The following is a 21,270-nucleotide window of genomic DNA, read 5'->3' on the forward strand; positions in this document are numbered from 1 at the left end:
AAACTGGAGTGCCTGGAGGAAACCCACACAGACATGGGGAGAATGTACAAACAGTGCCGGATTCAAACCTGGGTTACTGACACTGTAATAGCGTTGTGCTAACTGCTATCCTAACCATGCCACCCAAGGTTAGATGTGGGAAGGTTGTTTCCCATGGTAGGGAAGTCTAGGACAAGTGAATAAAACTTAAATATTGAAGGCTGCGCATTTAAAACAGAGATGCAGCAGAATTTCTTTAGCCAGAGAATTGTGAACCTCTGGAATTGGAGGCTCAGTCATTTAGGGTGTATATAAGACAGAGATTGATAACTCTCTAAATATAACCATAGAACACTACAGCATACAAAACAGGTCATTCAGCCCTTCTAGTCTGTGCAAAAAACACCATACTGCTAGTCCCACTGATCTGCACCCATTCCATAACACTCCAGACCTCTCCTATCCATGTATCTAACCAGTTTATTTTTAAAACTTAAGAGTGAGCCTGCATTTACCATGTCAGATGACAACTTGTTCCACACTCCCACCACTCTCTGAGTGAAGAAGTTCCCCCTAATGTTCCCCTTAAACCTTTTCCCTTTCACCCTAAAGCCATGATCTCTTCTATTTATCTGTCCTAATCTAAGTGGGAAAAGCCTATTTGCATTTACTCTGTCTATATCCCTCAAAATTTTGTCAATCTCTATCAAATCTCCCCTCATTCTTCTAAGATCCAATGAATAAAGTCCTGATCTGTTTAATCTTTCCCTGTAATTCAACTCTCAAAGACCCAGCAACATCATAGTAAATCTTCTCTGCACTCTTTTAATCTTACTGATATCCTTCCTGGTTACCAGAACTGCATACAATACACTAAATTTGACCTCACCAATCTCTTATACAACCTCATCATAACATCCAAACTCTTGTACTCAATACTTTGATTTATGAAAGCCAAGATGCCAAAATCTTTCTTCACAACCCTGTCTACCTGTGATGCCACTTTCAGGGAACTATGTATCTGAATTTCCAGATAGCACTTCTCAGTGTCCTACCATTTACCGTGCATGTCCTACCTTGGTTGTCCTTCTATGCCACACCTCACATAGTAAGGGTATCAATGGTTATGGAGAGAAGGTAAGGGAATGTGGCTGAGTGGCAGAATGGATCAGCTCATGATGGAATGGCAGAGAGGAATTGATGGGCTAAATGGCCTATTTCAGCTCTGATATGTTCTTATAGAACAGTTTATGATATATACCTATGGTATTTTAAACATCCTTAGCTACGGGTGAAGAGCTGGAGGAAAGCTGATGTTCTGGTGTTTAAGAAAGGCAGAGAGGAATTGATGGGCTAACTGGCCTATTTCAGCTCTGATATGTTCTTATAGAACAGTTTATGATATATACCTATGGTATTTTAAACATCCTTAGCTACGGGTGAAGAGCTGGAGGAAAGCTGATGTTCTGGTGTTTAAGAAAGGCACTAAGAATAATATGGTAAATTATAGGCTGATGAGCCTGACATTAATAGTGGACAAGTTACTGGAAGGCACTCTAAGAGACAGGATAGATAAGTACTTGGATTGACAGGGACTGATGAGGGATAGTCAGTATGGCAGATCACAACTAACCAATATGTAGAGATTTTCAAGGAGGCTTCAAGGAATGTTGATGATGGAAAGGCAGTGGATGTTATCTACATGGAAAGTAAGGTCTTTGACAAAGCCCCACGTGGGATATTGTTGAAAATGTTTAAATCACATGGTATTTAGGATGACACAGTAAACTGGATTAGACATTGGGTTTGTGGGAGAAGCCAGAGAGTGGTAATAGACCATGACTCTCTGATTGGAGGCTTGTGCCTTGTCGTTTTGCCTCAGGGATGGGTACTGCATGCATTATTGTTTGTCATTGATGTTAACAATATGGAAAATAATGTGGTAAATTGGATCATCAAATTTGCAGATGACACTAAGATTAGGGTGTAGTGAACCCCAAGGAAGGCTTTCAAGCTTGAAGCAGGATATGAACCAGCTGGAAAAATGGGCTGCAAAATGCCAGATGGAATTTGATGTGGACAAGTGTGAAGTAATGCATTTTGTAAAGATGAACCAGGGCAGGTAAGGCACTGCAGAGTGTGGTGGAACAGAGGGATTGGGGATACAGACACATAATTCCTTGAAAATGGCGTCAGAGGTAGAGAAGGCTGTAAAGAGGGCTTTTGGCCCATTGGCTGTCATAAAGCAGAGTTCTGAGAAAGGATATAGGATGTAATGAAGTTGTATAAGACAGTTTGGGTCACCTGCATACAGGAAAGATATTAATAAGATCAAAAGAGCCTAGAGAAGATTTACAAGGATGTTGCTGTGACTTAAGAAGCTGAATTATAGGGAAAGGTGGAAGACTTTATTCCCTTGCACGCAGAAGAATGTAGGGAGCATTGATGGAGGTTTACAGAATTTTGAGGGGTGTGGATAGGAAAACAGCAAACACGATTTTTTCACTGAGGTGAGGTGAGACAAGAACTAGAGAGCATAGTAAGGGTGAAAGATGCAATGTTTAAAAAGAACATATGGGGGGACTTCATCACTCAGAGGCTGCTGAGAGTGTGATTGAATTTCAACATTTAACAGAAAATTGGATGGGTACATGGATGGAAGGGATATGGAGGGCTGAGGTCCGGGTGCACTAGCACTAGGGGACTAAGCAGAATAATAGTTTGGCATAGATTAGATGGGCCAAAGGGCCTGTTTCTCTGCTGTAGTGGATTATGAAACAGCCACAGCCTGGTATCCCCTATCAGGCAGTCTTACTTTGGGATTAGTTGGTTCAGGAAATAGACCTCATGCAAGCTTAAAGTTCATCATGAAGCTAAAAGGCACTAACTTTGATCTTCTGCCCAGGCAAAATGTGCAAGAGAATGATAGAATGTAATACATTCAAAATTGGACAAAAGCCACCAAATACTTAGCCAAAGTATCACACTCAAAATGCATTGCATAGAAATGGACTCTTTAGTCTAATGTATGTTTACATCCCTTCACTACTTCTTTGACTCCATTTTGTTAATGGATTTACAAAAAGATACTGGAGAAATGCAGCAAGTCATGCAGCGTTCTTTATGTATAAATGATAAATATATATATAACCAACGCTTCGGGCATGAGCCCTTCATCAAGGTATAATCTAAAAGTAGGCAGGCATCTGAATACAATGGTGGGGATAGGGGCAGGAGGAGGAGCATAGGGCCATAGGCATGTTTCTCCAGCATTTTTGTGTAAAATACAATCACAATGTTTACAGATTTTTGTGTTTGACACTTGTTAAAGATTTTTCCAGTTTCCCCTTAAATCCATCTGTTCCTACTTCAGCTACTTCTCCATCTGTTGTGTTGGGATTGTATCAGTTCGGTGGGTTCATGGACGTTCTGACACAAATTTCACAGCCAAGGGTACTTTATGGGACACAGAAAGGAATTAAACAGGGAAAGACATCAAATTCTTAAATGTTCATGATCAAACGAAATATAACTAGATAGGCATTTACATCAGATCTGGTGGACTAAGATATCAATGGTCGCTTAATCTCTGCACAATACAGAATTTAATAACTGTAGCAGCGTAAGCTGGCACATTGAGTGTGATGATCCTGACCCCACCACTCTCTCCCTCACATGTGTACACTGCCACAAGATGGAGTTCCACACACACTCCCAATTCCCTGTACCAACTGGGTGTGGCTCTCTGCAAGTATTGTTCTAATGCAATACTACAGCCCAACTAAGTGTAGTGCACACCTTACCCATGACTCCTCCAGTGATGTCCACAGCTGTGATGTGGCATAGAGCAGTGTTCATGGCTAGGACCAAAAGGAAGAAGAGAGGCAGGAGGCTCGTGGCAGTGCTGGCTCAGTGGCCTGCTAAACTGTGTAAATGCCGCCTGCTCCTGGCCCCAGTGAAATGCAATCTTCTTCCTGAAGATGGCATAGAGCTGGTGTAGCAATATAGGAAGGTAAGGGATGTGCCACCAGGAGTCTAAATGGCCAACAAAACTGTGTTTTGGCCTTTTTGGAGGGCACTGCTATAACATTTTGTTATGTGCCATCTCTGGGATGTCCCTCTGCCCTGAGAGCCACTGGATTCCCAGGAAGAGGACCATCTGTTTGGGACCCTGTATATTTTCTGGATTGACTGCCCAGCCACAGGCATAGAGTCCTGACATCAAGGAATTCAATGTCTGCACAATATCCTCCTGCATGGGGCTCTGAAAGAGTATGTCATCAATGTAGTGGCTTACATTGACGTCAGGGAGGAGGATTGGACAATATTTTATAAAGCCCCGGTTAATCAATCCATGGCAGAGTGTGGGGCTACGGGCATATCCCTGGGGCAGCCGAAAAAATGTATATTGACTCCCTCCCCAGCTAAACACAAACTGGTTTTGGGAGGAGGGGCACAAAGAGATGGAGAAAACAGCATTAGCAAGGTCCACTACAATATACCAGGTTTGCCCTCCACTAAAGTGACCACATCGGGAACGGCCAGAGCAAGGGGGAAAGAAATTTATTTAACCTTTAATAATCGATTGTCGTACACCATGTGACGTTTTTCGTATGGACGGAGGATGCGTCGAGAGACTCTGTGGGATCTAATTATCCTTCATTAAGGAGCCCATCAATCGCCTCTGCAATTTCCTTGTTTCCTCCTGGCACCTGATACTGCTTGGTGCAGATTACCTGAGAGGAGGCGGGAATGACAAACATTGGGGAGGCCAACGGTTGGGGGTGGGGGGGGGGGTTGTCCTTGGGTACATGGGGGGATGTGTAGTGGGACTCAGCCTCTTCAAAGTCATCATTGTCGATTCACAAGTCTCCATCCCCCGACCATACATTGCTTTCTCCCCAATGCAGGATAATAGTGTAATGATAATCCTGACAACTGGAGGGAGTCCAAGATGAGTTGTTGCAGCTGCAAGTAAATTCAAAATAGATGCCTCCCATAAGGTTGTGAAAGCTATAGCTAATATAGTTGTTATAAAAGAAATCAAGTTTCTTTACTACAATAAAAAAAAAATCACATGCTAACAGGAATGGAAGAAACACCAGAAGTGTGCAGAGTGAGAATCAGTCAATAACATAGAAAGTGTAAAGTGTAAAGACTGCCGTAAATTGGACTGGAAATGTCGACCACGAGTGGAGTTTGTTCAAACAACAACTTATGCTGTACCTGCAGGCCATTGGACTCGATAGCAAACCTGATGCATGGAAAATTGCATTGCTACTTACCATTGCAGGTCCTCAAGCACTAGAGGATTTCAACACATTTGTTATTGCCAAGGCAGCTGACCAGGGTAAGTTCGACAAGTTTATGAAATGTTAACCAAAGATAATGAAACATTCCAGAGGTACGTGTTTCACGTGCGCACACAGCTGCAGGGATAGAGCTTTGATACCTTTTTAACAGGCTTGAAATTAAAAGCATGCAATTTCAGACTGCTGCAATATTCAATTATCCATGATCAAATTGTGTTCAGGATTATTGATAAAGAAACGAGAGAGAGGTTGCAGCTGCGAGTAGATTCAAATGGATGCCTCCACGAGGTCATGAGTGTTATAGTTAATAAAGTTTAGTTGTTTTAAGAGAACCCAAGTTTCTTTATTACAATAAAAGAAACATCACATCTCACCCTGATCTTAACGGGGTCTACCTGCTGGTACCGCACTTATAAACCAACTGGCAGGCAGCTTTGGTATATCAGGCTTCAAGTCTGCTGATGCATGCCGGCAGTATATAATGCCTCCTTCAGTGACTCACAGTGGTGTTTCAGGGGCTTGATCTGGTCATCTTTCTGAGTACCCTGTTTCTTTAAATCTAGTGTGATATCCCACTGGTGCCTCAATAGGGATACAAGCAATCACAGGGATCCCCCCAGGGAAACCCTGATTTCTCCAAGAGGGAGGGCGTCCTATCTTCTATCTGCAGGGATCCAGCGTGTCAACCCAGTTAGCCGGCAATGGCACGGCCTGCCAGAAAGCTGCTAACTTGCTGAACCCCTGACTCTTGTGGGGTTTTTAAATTCTGCCCCCAGTATTGCCCTGCAACTTGAGGATCACTCCCCTGCCACCTCCATTCATACACTACAACACATGCACCTGACTGAATACTCACAAACACACACTTGTTAGTAAAATCTCCCACATGGTGTGTTCAACCAAAACTCGTTGAACTCTGTATGCACCACCAATTGTTCTGTTGGGATTGTTTCAAGTTCAGTGGAAGGATGAGTCCAGCCAACTTTATTGTACACAGAAGGGAATCAAATAGGGGAAGACACCAAACGATACTCAATACTCAAACTGCTAATATAACTAGAGAGGCATTCATATTGTACCCAGTTGACTCTGATACCACTGGCCCCCTATTCTCTGCACAATATAGAGCTTAATTACTGTCACAGTGTAAGCAGGTACATTGTGTGTGATGAGTCCCGATACCAATGGCTGCTTACCCCATCACTCTCTCTCTCTTGCACGTCCACACTGTCACAATACAGGGAGTTCCACACATACTTCCAATTTCCTGTACCAAGGCAAGTATTGTTCTGATGCAATACTAGGCCCAACTAGGTGTAGTGCATACCTTACCCATGACTCCTCCACCAATGTCCACAGCCACGACCTCATGTGGAGCAGCGTTCATGGCTAGAACCAAAAGGCAGGAGAGTAAACGGTTCTACGTGTTGGACTTGACCGCGTTGTTAGCTGGGCGTCTGGTCAATGATAATGAGCCAATGATAAGGTTCCAGGGAGGGAGGTGGCCTGATCCTCTGCAATCTACATATAACATCGTCCCAACCATTCTCCAGACAAATAAGTTCCTCTTTAATTCCTATTGGAGTTTTTTTGTGACTCTTTTGACCCTATCTTTGAGCTCTCCACCATTGTGGCAGAATTGTCTCAGCCAACTACTGTTGGTGGTTGATAAGGTTGGATTAGAGCAGTGGTTCTCAACCTTTTTCTTTCCACTCACATATTACTTTAATATGCCATCAATGCTCTGTGATTAGTTATTGAAATATTTTGCTTGAAAAAAAAATTGTCGTTGGCCCATTTCCTTTGGATTTATGAAACCGTGGACATAACAAGTCAATTAGATACAATTAAAACAGAGGTTTTCAAACATTTTCTTTCCACCAACATACTACCTTAAGCAATTCCTTACAAATCACAGAGCACCTCTGGTGTCGGGAATACTTAAAGTGGTATGTGAGTGGAAAGAAAAAGGCTGAGAACCATTGGATTAGAGATACATTGACGTCATCAGCAAGGTTCCTTGTAAACCACCTCTACGGCATATTACAGGCCACCAAACTGTTAATCGTTCACATTAATTTTAAGCTTGTTTTTCTGGTGAACAATGATGTGAGATATTTTCAGTGTGATTATTGTTGATGGAAGATTAACATTGGAATGGATGGACCACATCATGGTGTATCAATTGAAAACCTTCAGCAACCTAAATCCAACTGCAGGAAGAGCTTTCTGGAGGAAAGGACATGGAAGGCATTTAAAGAGGAGGTAGATAATTTCTTAAAAAATATCAGAGAATTTTGAGCTGGACGAAGTTCTATCTTCAGCCTACGTAAGGGTGGAGTGGCCTGTTTTGATCCGCATTTATGATTTTTTGTCAAACATTGCTGCTGCTTGTTGGACAAAGCTTTTCACTTATATCCCCTACCCTGTTATTTCTCCTTGGCCTTTCCATTCTTTAACCTTAAATAATTTACTGATACTCTTTATCGAATTATGATTGAACTTGCCTTTGCCTCCTGAGGGATCCAAACCAAATGGCCTGGCTGCAGAATTCCAGACAATCTGCTGCAGCTGTAGCTCAGCATCTTCTGCACATGGCATTGGTTCACAGAAAGTTGTCCATGCATCCAGGTTGTAAGTGAGTATCTAATTTGGTAACACTGCAAGTGCCTCTTTGAACATTTTTTGCTTCCTTTGGCAGGAGTGAAAGCTTTTCTCTGTCAGAAAGTGTGCATGTGCACCCCTTCTGGCCATTTCCACAAGGGAATTATAGGGTCAGCAGGGGACAACAGTGCATGGCAAAAATGCAAGAAAATGAGAGCAGGAGCAGGACACCTCGCCCTTCATGTCTGCTCTGCTTGTCAGTATGATTCTGGCTGATCAATATTAGCCTCAACTCTTCTTCTGTCCCAGTACCACATAACCCACACTTCCTTTAGCTTTCAAATCTTTATCAATCTCTGCCTTAAGTACATCTGACCTCCACAACCCTCAGGTGTTCCAGAGAGAAGAACTACTGAAACTCAATGACTAACCCTTATTTTATAGCTCTGTCCCTTTGTGGCTCTCTTGCTGGTGAAAACATCTCAACTTCCGCTGTGTCAAGCTCCATTGGGATCTTATGTGTATGAATAAAGTCACCCCTCATTCTTCTAAATTTCAAGCACTGCAGTCTTTATCTGGTCTACTTCATGCAGTGCACAAAGGTGCTGGGGGAACTCAGCAGGACACACTGCATCCATGGATAGCAATAGGCAGTTGATGTTTTGGGCCTGAGTTCTTCTTTAGGGCTCAAAAAGGTAACTACCTCTTGCTTTCCATGAATGCTGCATGACCAGATGAGCTCTTCCAGCAATTTTGTGTATTCCTGCAGTCCTCCAGCATTTGCAGACTTCTTTGCCTCCACTTTATGACTCAGTTTTCAGAAGGCAAGGACACCAAAGAGGTTCCAAAGGACTGCAACAGGTTGCCACTCAAGTGGCAAGTGGGTGAAGCACAAGATGGGGTACACAGTGATGCAAGGAAGTGTGTTCAGTACACTGTGCGGTAAAGCAGAAGGATGAGCCTTCAGAGAATATTCCTACATCAGCGTCATCACCTGAGTAAGGTGACAAACACAGAGACATGTTGACACGTGTGCTTGGACCCTGGAAGACAAAGAACTGCTCATGCAGTAATCAAATAAAAGCCATCTGCCAAATATTGGCTTTCATAGGTATTGTGGCAGTCAATGGGCTGGTATTAGGGATGGGGAACTCTTTCTCAACTAACATGGACAAAAAAGGGTGGAATGGCCTCCTGCCTCATACACTATTGATAACTCTGCACAGATTGCTCTCCACCCTTCCTTCAGGGTGCTGGAGCTCATCCTTGCTGGCACTCAGCACTCATTGGAACTGGATCCTGGACTTCCAAATGGAAAGAGCACATTCTGTGTGGGCCAGCAGCAGAATATTGAGCACCATCATGCTGAAGCACTGGTACATTTCAGGGGCTGTGCTCTCAGCCCATTCCTGTTCATTCTATTGATCCTTAACTGCATCGCCAGATCTAGCTCCAATAGTGTTATCAAATTTGCAGATGACACAACAGTAGTTGACCTCATCAGCATCAAGGATGAGTCGCACTACAGAGAAGAGGTGGAAAATGTCGTGAAATGGTGCAAGAGTGATAACTTGAGTCTCAACCTGGACAATATGAAGGAGATTATTGTGGACTTCTGGAGGACCACAAACAACTACCCTCTTCCACTCTCTGTAGAGAGTGTGGAGAGAACCAAATTCCTTGGAGATAATGTAACTAGTGACCAAATGGGAGACTCATTTGTCATGAAGATGTAACAGCAACTGCACTTCCTGAGAAGACTGATGTGGGCAAGTCTACCAGCCATCATTATGTCAACCTTCTATAGGAGCTCTATCGAGAGCAAACTGGCTGGCTGCATCATAGTGTGGTGTGGTTACTGCAGAGAAATGGATTGGCGATCAATCCACAGGACCATAAGACTGCAGAGAGGATCACTGTAGTCTCCCTCCTTCCACTGACATGATCTTCCAGGATCGTTATTTGAAGAGGGCACACAAAATAATTGAGAACCCCTTCTACCCTGCACACAGCATCTTTCAGCTGTTCACACCTATGAAGTTCCACTGCTTTTGGCAGGACTGAAATACTTGTCCTGCATTTGTATTGTTTGTCAGTATGTGTGTTATGTCTGATTGTGTATCTGCATGTTTTTGCACCGAGGATTGGAGAACGCTGTTTCATCGGGTTGTACTTATACGAGGAGATTACAATAAACTTTATTTGACTTGAACTCAATAGACTTCAATATCTAGCAATCTATGAGATGAAATTTGGGCTGACAATGAAAGAGAGACCATCACTCCATCTATCTGGGTGTATCTCTAAGTGGTACTGGAACTGACCATAAGAAACTGCAGAGTTGTCAACACAGCTCAGACCATTACTCAAACCAACCTTTCCTACATCAGCTCAGTCAATACTTCCTACTGCTTTTTAAAAATAGCCAACATATTTAAAGACTTATCCCATCCACATTCTTTTCATCCTCTCTTGTTCATGAAGAAGATTCACGAGTGTGAGATCAACGCCAATCACATACATGAACAGTTTCTTTTGCACTGTTATCAGACTCCTCTAGGATCTTCACAGTGATCTAATTACTTTGCTCTGTACTAATCAATCTCCCCCTGTAATTCAGTACTTCTGCACTGTGTTTTATTTGTTGTATGGGATGTTCAGTTGGACTGCTCAGAATACGTGACAATATAAATTGAAACCAGAGTTCCACACAGGCTAGAAAGATAAAAATTTAATCCAGCAATTCATTTCCAGCACAAATATTCTCTGCCTCGATGAATGCAACAAATCCCTCATCAACAGCATTAACAATTGGAATGATTTTCCCTTTTTTTTCGTGTTGACAATACTATCACAATGCCATTGCATACGCTTGGGTTCAAGGTTCTGTCCTTAGCATCATTGAATTGTGTATGATGTAATTGCATCAGCCTGGAACATAAATCTTAAACAAAGATATGCAGAAGCCTCTAATACTCTAGTAGTATTTACAAATTTGAACCATCAGCAAAAATATTTACAACATATACAACACCACTGATGAAATGGGATACAATTTTTGAGTATCTGTAGGATTCCCTCTCATTGTCTCATGATAACAACTGATAAAAGCTCAAACTAAAAGAAGAAAGCATATATAAATGTTTAAACATTGTTGCCTACTGGCTGCTAGCTACCAAGTCACTGTTTGTTGAATATTAGAATTCAAAACTCTACATAAAATCATCATAAATAATGGTATTATAAGTAACAGAATATAGTTCAACATACTATAAATACAGCAAAATCTATAATTATGCCATCATAATCTGTGCTTTTGCTGGAACAGATTTAAATATCTCAATATTTGTTCCACAATTTGTTCAGGCAGTTAGATTTTAATACTTATCAAACAAATTCTGTCTCTATGCAATTGGTAATTTGTGCTATTATCACTGATCAAACCAGAATACCTATCAAAACACGTGTGCCATAGATTAAAATTTTAATTTTCTTTTGCAGCAGTAAACAATAATGTACTTTACCTGAAATTTAATGATGCAAAGCATTTCATAGATTTTTCAGGAATGTTGTCAAATAATATTTAATGACTATATCGTGAGGAAGGAATGGTGAAACATGCCAGTCAGTTTGCAGATTCTACTGTCACCACTTTAATTTATCGCATGTCTTTCAACAGCACTGAAAGAAAGTAACTCACCAATTTGCAGAAAACCAAGGTGCAGACCTCTAGCTTCCACTTTCTCAGGGTGCTTTCTTGTTAATTTAACTTTTTACGACTTCTAGCTGCCTGTCATGGTCTCATCAGTTCCATTTTTGGACTAATTTCCTTTATTCTTCCTTGGAAGGTGTTGACTTCCAATAATATCCTGTTCCATGAGGAAAAAAAAATAACTCTGTTAATATTGTGTGGCATAGTGTTTATAAGTAAAATACCTGAAGGGATGACAAAGGTAGAAATTTCCCCATGGACCGTGGGAAAAAGAATCTCTAGGTTCAAATTTCAGGTTTATTGTCAGAGTACATACGTGACATCACATACAACTCTGAGATTTTTTTTCCTGTGGGTGAGGCAGAATCACCACTTGTTGGTAGTGCAAAAAAAAAAGCTAAACCCAATAATACACATGTAAACAACTTACTGTTCAATACAGAGAGGAGAAAAAAATCAATTAGTGTCCAAAAGAGTCCTTAAATGAATCCCTGATTTAAATTATTGTGGAGGATTCTGATGGTGATGGTGTTCCTGAACCTGTTGGTGCAAGTCTTGTGGCACTTATACCTCTATCCTGATGGTAGCAGGGAGAACAGAGCATGTGCTGGATGGTGTGGATCCCTGATGATTGCTGCTGATCTCCGATGTCAAGGTTCCCCGTAGATGTTCTCGATGGTGGGGAGGGTTTTGCTTTACTCTTGGGTGCATTGGTGTTTCCATACCTGACCATGCACACTTTCCAACACAGCTCTGCAGAAATTTTCCAGTTTCTGATGTCATACCAAAACACTGCAAACTCCTAAGGAAGTAGAGGCGCTGATGTGCTTTCTTCATGATGCCATTAGTGTATTGGATCCAGGAAAGATCCTCCAAGATAGTGACACCCAAGGACTTAAATTTGCTCACTCACTTTTTTTTTAAACTTTATTTAAAATTTTATGACATGAATAAAATAAAAATTACATTTAAAGAAATAATAAAATATAAGATAATAAAAATTAGAATACTACATCATTAAAATACACAAATTAACCCCCCCAATAATTATAACACAACATTAATCATCTAATTTAAAATTAGTCCAACCCTCCCCCCAAATAAAGAGTGAAGAATTAATTAACAATATTGTAAATAAAATAGAAAGAACCCCCACTTACAAAAAAATGAATAAAACTTAGCAACAAAAAAAATTACTAACAGCAAAAAAATATCAATACTAAAATAATACCCTTAAACATATATTTAAATCAAACATAATACATGTATTTAACAAATGAAATCCACTTTAAAACTAAGTTCAAATATTAAAATCATATATCAACCACATATCTGTTATACAAAAAATCATAATTAATAATACATAAATACAGAATTTCCATTAATACCAAGTTTCCTTTATAATTCATCGAGAGAACAAAAACATCCCTTAGAAAAACAATCAGATCAACCTTTTATTCCCTTCCCCTCCCCTTATATAAAAAAAAGAAAAAAAGGAAAAAAGTTCAAACTCTTATAAAATTCTCCATATTCTTCATTTATAACATCTTCAAAATTATCTAACGAAATTAACTTAATTTTATTAAACTCTTCTCCCTCAATGTATTTGTACTTAATTTTCTTCTTTTTCTTCTTATCATCTTTCCCCTCATCTTCCTCTTCATCTAATTCAACATCCTCAATTTTTGACTTATTATCTTCTGTGACATCATCCTCTTAAAAAAGAAAAAAAAAAGAAAAAAAAGGAGAGAATAAAACCTCCTAATTCCCTCTCAATTACAATCAGAAAACAAAAAAAGTTTAAAAAAAAATTATTTATTTAAAAAAAATAATAAAAAAATCCCTTCACTTCTTAACCCAAAAATTAAAAAGAAAAAAAAAACAGGTCGGAGGTCACAACTACCTCCTCCTGTTTCAACCGCCCAAAGCGGTAACTCCCCCAAAATAGTGGGTGTGAGATAACTCACAGGTAGCTGATGACTTCTGGAAACTAGTGCCCACCCAGTTCCCTCTCCCAATTCCCATTTCATTAAACTATCATTATTATTTAAACTATTTAAACTCTTCTCAAAAAAAAAGATAAAAGATTTATTTTTTTAAATCAACGTTACCACTTCGGTCACCATTGCCTCCATTTCTTTTAAAAAACTGGATCCTACCTTACATCTCTACTCTCTTTGGAGACCTTGAAGGACTACATCGTTCCTGAAACTGCATGATTGGTAGAGACTGAGCAAAGTCCATAACCTCTTTAGGATTGTCAAAGAACTTTGGCTAATTTAGTACCGCAGAATACCTGAATGTTCCCTTATGTCTTTTTTTCCACAACCGTTCTTTCACAGAATTAAATTCGCATCGTTGAAACACAATTTCTTGACTCAAATCTTGATAGAAGAAAACAGGATTATTCTGAACCATCAAAGGAGATCTATTTTGCTGGGCATTTCTAATAGCCGTACGTAAAATTGTCTCTCTGTCACAATAGTTTAAACAACGGATCAAAACAGATCTTGGATTCTGTCCTGAAAAAAGAATTTCTTCTTAAAACTCTATAAGCACGTTCCAGTATTAAACCTTCAGGGAATTTATCCTGTCCTAACACTCGTGGAATCCATTCAGTAAAAAATTTTCTTGGATCTGGTCCTTCCATGCCTTCTGGCAAAACAACAATTTTCACGTTGTTCCGTCTAGATTGATTCTCCAAATAATCAACCTTTTTTGCTAAATTTTTATTTTGGATCTGCAATGTTTCAATTATTCTATTTTCATCTTGCAGTTGATCCTGTGCATCGACTAAACCTTGATCACACATTTCAAGTCTTTCAATGGTTTCAAGCTTAAAAGCTCCATTAATGACTTCCGCCATCGCATTAATCTTGGAAGTAGACAGGTTCACAAAATTAGCTAAGTGACTCGATACAGAATATATCTTATCTTCAAGATCCTTAACAGACATTTCAACAGAAGTAGATTCAGGCATAATGGGGTCTTGCTGTTCCTTAGAGACCACGGGATCTTCTGTCCCTTCCCTTAATTTAGTATCTTTTCTAGCAGTTTGACTTCGTATAAAAATCCCTCTCAAAGTCCCCCCAGCAATGCCAGGAGACTGAAGATCAGAGTTATCTTTAAGCCAAATCTCTTTAATCATCTTCACTGAATCGATGTCTGGAAAAACCGTTGCAATTGAAGATGCATTTTGCAGCGCCACCACTATAGCAGTCGAATGACAGCTCTTTAACTCTCCAACTGGTGGCGTCCCAACTGATTCAACTGTCTCAGCAACAACACCTGCAGTGGCCACCGTGTGAAACACTGGCACCTGTCCAGCCCCTTGTTCTGAAAGCTGTTGAGTGCGACCTTCAGAGAGCCTCACCGGCTTAAAACGAAGCTTCAATGCCGAACTCTGCACGTTCTCCTCTGGATCCATTCTACGTTGAGTCCTGGCTTCTTGTAAACAAGTAGGCTCAGACAATTTCGGAAAATGTAGTTTTTTATCAGTCTGTTGATATTTTCTTTTACCTCTTTTTTTTGCCTATAAACCATTAGGCACTAATCCAACACCTCTTATTATTTATAAACTTTTAAAAGAACTTTAACGGGCACTTAAAGACAAAACAATGAATCAGAGTCTGGAGAGGTCTGGTAGGCACTTCTGTTCCCTACGCCATCTTGCCACACCCCCATTTGCTCACTCTCTTCACCTCTGATCCCCCATTGATCTCTGGAGTGCACACCTCTGGTTTTCCCTTCCTGAAGTCAACAATCAGCTCCTTGGTTTTGGTGACAATGAGTATGAAGTTATTGTTGGTGCACCGTTCGGACAGATTTTTAACCTGACTCCTGTAATGCTGACTCATCGCCTCTTTTTATACAAAACTCTATCATGGAATCATCAGCAAGTTTTACTGAGTCATACATGTCATATTGTATGTGATGTCATGTATGTACTCGATGATAAATCTGAACTTTGAACCTTTATTTGTCCAGTGATAAAAATTGGTTGGTTCACTGGGTGAATTTTGTGTTTTATATCACAATGAAATCTTTTTACATCTAAGAGAATAAACAAAAGTTTATAATTTCACGTGAAATATAGCAGGCAATCTTCATAATTAATGGCAAGGATGTCATGACAAATTTCTGGATTGGGGTTTGAATGCATGACCTTCTCAATAAAAGATTAAAGAGAAATAAATTATTGAAGGCTTACAATCTGTGTGGAAACTGGAATGAAGCATTGGGGTTCATTTTAACCTACTGTGGCAAACTGCAAAATGAGTGGCTCGTCACTTTCACATTTACTCTCCCCGATAATGGCGGAGGTGGCCATAGCTACTTCATCAGCAACATTGTTGCAGGTGCAGATCTGGGCGAGCAGAGACCGAGCGCTGCTTTGAAGTGTTCAATTCCCTGGTCCAAAGTTGACAGTTCTGTACAGACATTAAACAGCCTGTTAAAGGAGCTGGCGGTGATTATAATTCTGCAGCTGCAGAGGTCTGTGCCCACGATGGCGGCAAGGGGTTGCAGACTTTGGGGAGCAGCAGATCAGTAATGTAGAGAACACCCCTCTTTGAGGAGGAGAAGCATGGGGAAATGATCCCACAGGGAAGGTAACCATGACAGCAGACCTGCAAGGGGCTCAAGAGCTGAGGGATCCACACAGGCTGCAGGTGAGGTGGTCAGAGGACCTGCATGGTCTACAGGCTGCTGGAGACTGGCTCAAGGGAACCAGGATTTGAGGCAATAAGGGCTCCTGAAGAGCCTCAGACGCAGAAGGACTCCTGGAGTCTGTGCGAAATCGCTGGAAGTGAATCCATGGAGACACTTAGTGACTCAAAAGAGAGTCCCTTCATAGTCACTAAAGTGTCTGTGGATTCACCTCCTGTTTATCTTTCCTTCTTGCTGTTGGGGTGGAAGGGCGACAATAATGGTGATTCTTTGCCTTTCTGGAGGCAGATAGCAATTTTGTGCATTATTGTAGTATTACAAGACAAGGAAGCTTGATCCGAAGAAATCAGGAAGTACACAAAATAAGCTTTTAAATTGGTCCATTTCCAACTGGACCAATTCAATAGCATTAAATGGACCGAGAGAAAGCTACAAATTACTATAGTAAGCATTCATATAGATCCATTTCATACATTCACTTGGTCAGTTAAAGTATGACTCGGTATAGAAGGATAATGGAGGAAAATGGGATTTTTGGAAGTGGCCACAGAGGTCAGCATATATATGATGAGCTGAAAGGCCTGTTTCTGTATTGTTCAACTGTACTACTCCATGAGTGTAGTTCTCCTGTAAAGCTGTAAGCTAGTGGTGTGACTTTTTTTTAATTGTAATTCAGTAAAACATGACAGTAATTCAATGTTGAAATTGTTTTTTTACCAGTGATGCACAAGTATGATTTTTAGTCAAAAACGTGACATCCCATTATGGTGCCTGAGCCTTTAAATGTCAGAGCTTGAGGGCCTTTCAGTCACTTGCACCTTTGGTCAGACACACCCCTCAGCATGGGAGGATAGGAGCATCTCTCATGTTTGATGGCAAGGGCCCTTAATAAAAAAAGCTGATAATGGGTTAGACTGAAAATATTTGACTGGCTTTGAGCACGATGCTATTCAGAGCAGCTCAGCCACATCATTTCCCAGCTGGTAAGTTCAGGCAAAGCAGCTCTGACTGTGTTCATTTTGTGAATTTCAAATGACTGTTTGAAAGAAAATATAGACCCTAAAATGATGTGATGTTATTGCTTTTGCCTAGAATTCCTTTCTTCTGGATTCCAGCAATCCTGTATTGCACATTACTCAGGTTGTTAATAGCTCCAGTAGAATCCACTAGATCGGTTGGCACAATTTCAATGCTGTATCTCCATTGATCACAAGACAATGTCTCTTCCTTCTAAGGTTTTATATCATACATGGATAGCACAGGTGGGAGGCAGAGTGGCCTTTCACACAACCTTTCAGTTGGTTGGTTCAGATTTGTGTCTGCTGGGATTCCAGGTCTGAAACTTTGGCTCCCCTTTATGTGACCTGCTGAGTTTATGCAGCACATTTTATGTTGCAAAAGTAAATCACAAAAATCTGTAGACACCATGGTTGAAGTAAAAACACAAACTGCTATGGAAACTTAGTTGGTAAAACAGTGTCCTTTGTGTAGCAAAGGTAAAAATACATAACTGATATTTTGGGTTCAAGCCCTTCATCAAAGTATGAGAGTATGTCGGCAGGCATCCAAACTAAAGGATGGGATGGGAGTTGGGGGGTGGCAAAAAAGGGGGGTTTGCCACTCCTCCTTTATCTTTACCCATTGCACAAAACCACTTCAATTTTGATGACCAAGTTAGCAGTTACATTTCTGGAGGTCACAAGGAAGAATGTCAATGGAAGTCAAAGGAAGATTTACTGTGGAAGAAATTTCATGCAGAGATGTTGACACTAGCATAATTGGCAAACAACCCATCTTGGTGCAGCACCTGGACCTGATTGTGTTTGCTAAGATACATTATTTGGAAGCTAAATTGTAGCCATGACTGTAGTCAAGGGCACGAACAATGGTTAATGATGAGTTTTACTCACAATTCTGCAGTCAAGATCTAGATGTAATTTGCAAAATTAAATTGTGTAATTATAATTTCTCTAAAAGCTTTTTTGTCTCTCTGCATAAAAATAAGTGATTGAAATGGTAGATTTTGGAGATCTGGAAGGCTGCTGCGGAGTCTACATGATGTCATGTTAATAAACTCAGAGGAAATCTCAAAGTCTCTGTCTTTGGGTTAATTTCCATGACAGAATAGGCATAATCAGCAGGAATCCGACTGAAACGATCTGAAAAAAGGGAAGTTGAACTCAGTAGGAATGTCCTAGATGAAAGGGTGACATTGCCCAGTGTATCCCTAAAGGGAAGGATAGCATGTGGCAGCCTCGTGTATCCGGTCTGTAACTCATGCTAGGCCAAGATGCCTGACAGGCTGAGGCAAGTGCTGAAAAGAGAAAGAGAAACTAGGGCTCCAAAAAATTAATTAGCTACGCAGATAAAAGAGTATGAGAGTTGACTTCGAGGCTCATGAAGAGAAATAAACCAGTGAGCACTCAAGTGCAATTTTTCATGTAGGATAACCCGGGGTTGTATAATCTTGAAGTTTTAACAAAAATATTTACAGGAGAAAGATGGAAAACTGCAGCATTCATTCAGCCAAATCTGATAATGTGAACCAAAAAGTTCGCTATAAGCTAAACCAGATGTCATCAGAGAGCAAGATCCAACTAAGTAAGAAAATGGATACAAATTCTCATGCAGCAGAGGACGGTGGTAGGAGATCCTATTGTACTACAAGGATCTCCAGCTGATACTATAATAGAAGAGCTAACTATTACGCGGCTACATTCGATAGTGATTTGTATGGTTGTTCGTATTGGGATTGACCATAGTTGGGGGGAGGGGAGGGTTAATTTAAAACTAATCCAAAAAATTGGGATGTTGTTCACATATTAGGGTGTTCTAAAAAAAATGGATGATGTGTCCAAAAGACACTAAACTCCAAAGAAAAAGGAGATGAAGCAGACTGAAAAAAGAAGAGGATGGAGCTGAAATGTGGCCTATCACAAGAGTTTATCGCCTAACTCCCCATACTGGGCAGTGCCTAATCTGTGCCCAACAGTGAAATAGATGATTTAATAATGATAACGCTGAACTGGGATGACCAGCAACCTATCCATACAACCTCAAGATGCCAAAAGTCCAGACATCTGAAACCTCTGTAAGGGGAGAAGGGGTTCATGAAAGAGAAATTGAAGTTGAAGGAGCCAAACGGATTATTAGCAGTACTAATGAAGACTCAAAAAATGCCCAAAAAGGCAGCCATGAAAAAGGCAGCAAAAGAAAGAAAGAGAGCAGAAGAGAAAGAAGAATATGCTGGAATACCACTGGCTGAGAATGGTCGCCAGCTGTTCAGACCTTACTGAATTATATGCTCCCCAGCAGGTGCCAGCATACAAGTGGGTGAAATAAATCTGGCTAAATCAGAACTAGAAAGAGGTCATCACTCCTTTAATAAACATGGATGGTGAGGGATTATTCACTTCCCAAGGGAAGAGGAAACCAAAAGCGGCCAAGGGAAATTCAGAAGAGTGGAGGTTTCTCCCAAAGGGGAGCAGCTTGCTGTGGAAGATGAAGAAGCACATGACAGTTCCCACTCCAGAATAGGTCCCAAGATCAGTGCAAGAATTGTGGGGAACAAGGCCACTGGGCCAGAGAATTGTAACTCAGTGAATTATCCAAAATGTGGCAGGGAAGGTAACCCCCAATGAGGATTCAGATTAGGCCGATGCCTGAAGAGTTCCCAACTCTGGCTGTGGGGATGGCATCCATCTTTATTAGCCACCCTGACCCATCAGCGTTAGTTCAGCGGAGAGAAAGTGGTACAGGCAGCCACAATCAGACTGTCCAAAACAATGATACAAGAATCTATGACCACTGTAAGAATAGGAAATAGTTATATAAATTGTCTGACTGATACCAATGCCACCCTATCTCATGTACCACCCTCTGCAGACATCCCCACTCTTGCTACTACTATTGAAACCATCAGAATAGTTGGCACTTGCAGGACAGAGCACATCTCCACATCAGCTGCTCTGCAGGTGAAGGATAGCTTTTGACAGACACGTTCATTATATCTAAAACACCCCTTTTTCTCTTTAGGCGGACAGACCCTTTGTAAATTAGGGGCAAAACTGTACAGTACAGCGGAAGGTATATACATGGAGATCTCTCCTCCCTTGATTTCTCTGCCTTCCTCAAATTAGAGTCACACAAATTTTAATGAACTGGCCAATAAAGGAAAATAAAGAACTCATATGAACCTTTGACAGCTGGATAGCAATCTCTATGCCTGGTAAGTCCTCAAACTGAATGGCACATTAATAGAATATATATATGCAATATTTGATTAATACCAGCCAAGAAAAAAAATTCCATTGCATGGCCAACATGACCCACACTATGATCAATTTGTACACTTTCATTTGAATGTTAAAGAAGAGCTGAAGGCAAAACCACCTGTACTCTCAAAGAAATGGAAACAGAGGAAAACTGAATTGAAACACAAGAGGTTGTGCCAATTTGAGAATGTAGGTTCGAACTTGGATATTTATTGTTTCAAAGTATAGGACATCCATTTTGAAAAAAGTAATGTGGAATTTAGACATATGGCTTTAAAATAAATTACTGGGAAGCATTACAATTTCACTTCACACCATGACGGCCACAGTTTCAAGTCCTTTATTTTCAACTCTATGGTGTCAATAGCCTTTGTCACATCCCAGCTCCAGGAAGGCTTTTCTCTGGGGAGCAATTAGCAATATCTACCTTTTTGACATTTGCACAAATGAAGCATTTTCTCTCAACTGAGGCAAATGTGTCATAAAATACCCTTGAGACACAGGAGTGAATGAACTTTTATTCACCTCAGATCAAACTTGGGGTGGTGATTGAGAGCTCATTCTCCTGAGCTATACTACTATAAATTACACATTAGAGAACATGGTGTTTAGTTCCTTTTGACACTGTGGCACTGTATTTTAGCTATCATAATCTTCTGGGGCATGGTGCCCACAGGATTTTCAATCAACTTCGGGTTTCCAGTGAAGCAAGGAGAATAAT

At 40.6% G+C, this 21,270-nt stretch overlaps 1 long non-coding RNA gene across 1 annotated transcript in view; it reads right to left on the minus strand.

The window, feature by feature from the left end:
* Positions 1–21,270, minus strand: part of LOC138763379 (uncharacterized) — a 91,339-nt gene that overhangs the window by 45,940 nt on the left and 24,129 nt on the right. The window contains exon 2 of the long non-coding RNA XR_011357518.1: positions 11,596–11,764. This is a non-coding gene — a long non-coding RNA (uncharacterized lncRNA). The remainder of the gene's footprint in view (positions 1–11,595; positions 11,765–21,270) is intronic.

This window comes from Narcine bancroftii, chromosome 1, assembly GCF_036971445.1.
Source record: "Narcine bancroftii isolate sNarBan1 chromosome 1, sNarBan1.hap1, whole genome shotgun sequence".
NCBI classification, from domain to species: Eukaryota; Metazoa; Chordata; class Chondrichthyes; order Torpediniformes; family Narcinidae; genus Narcine; species Narcine bancroftii.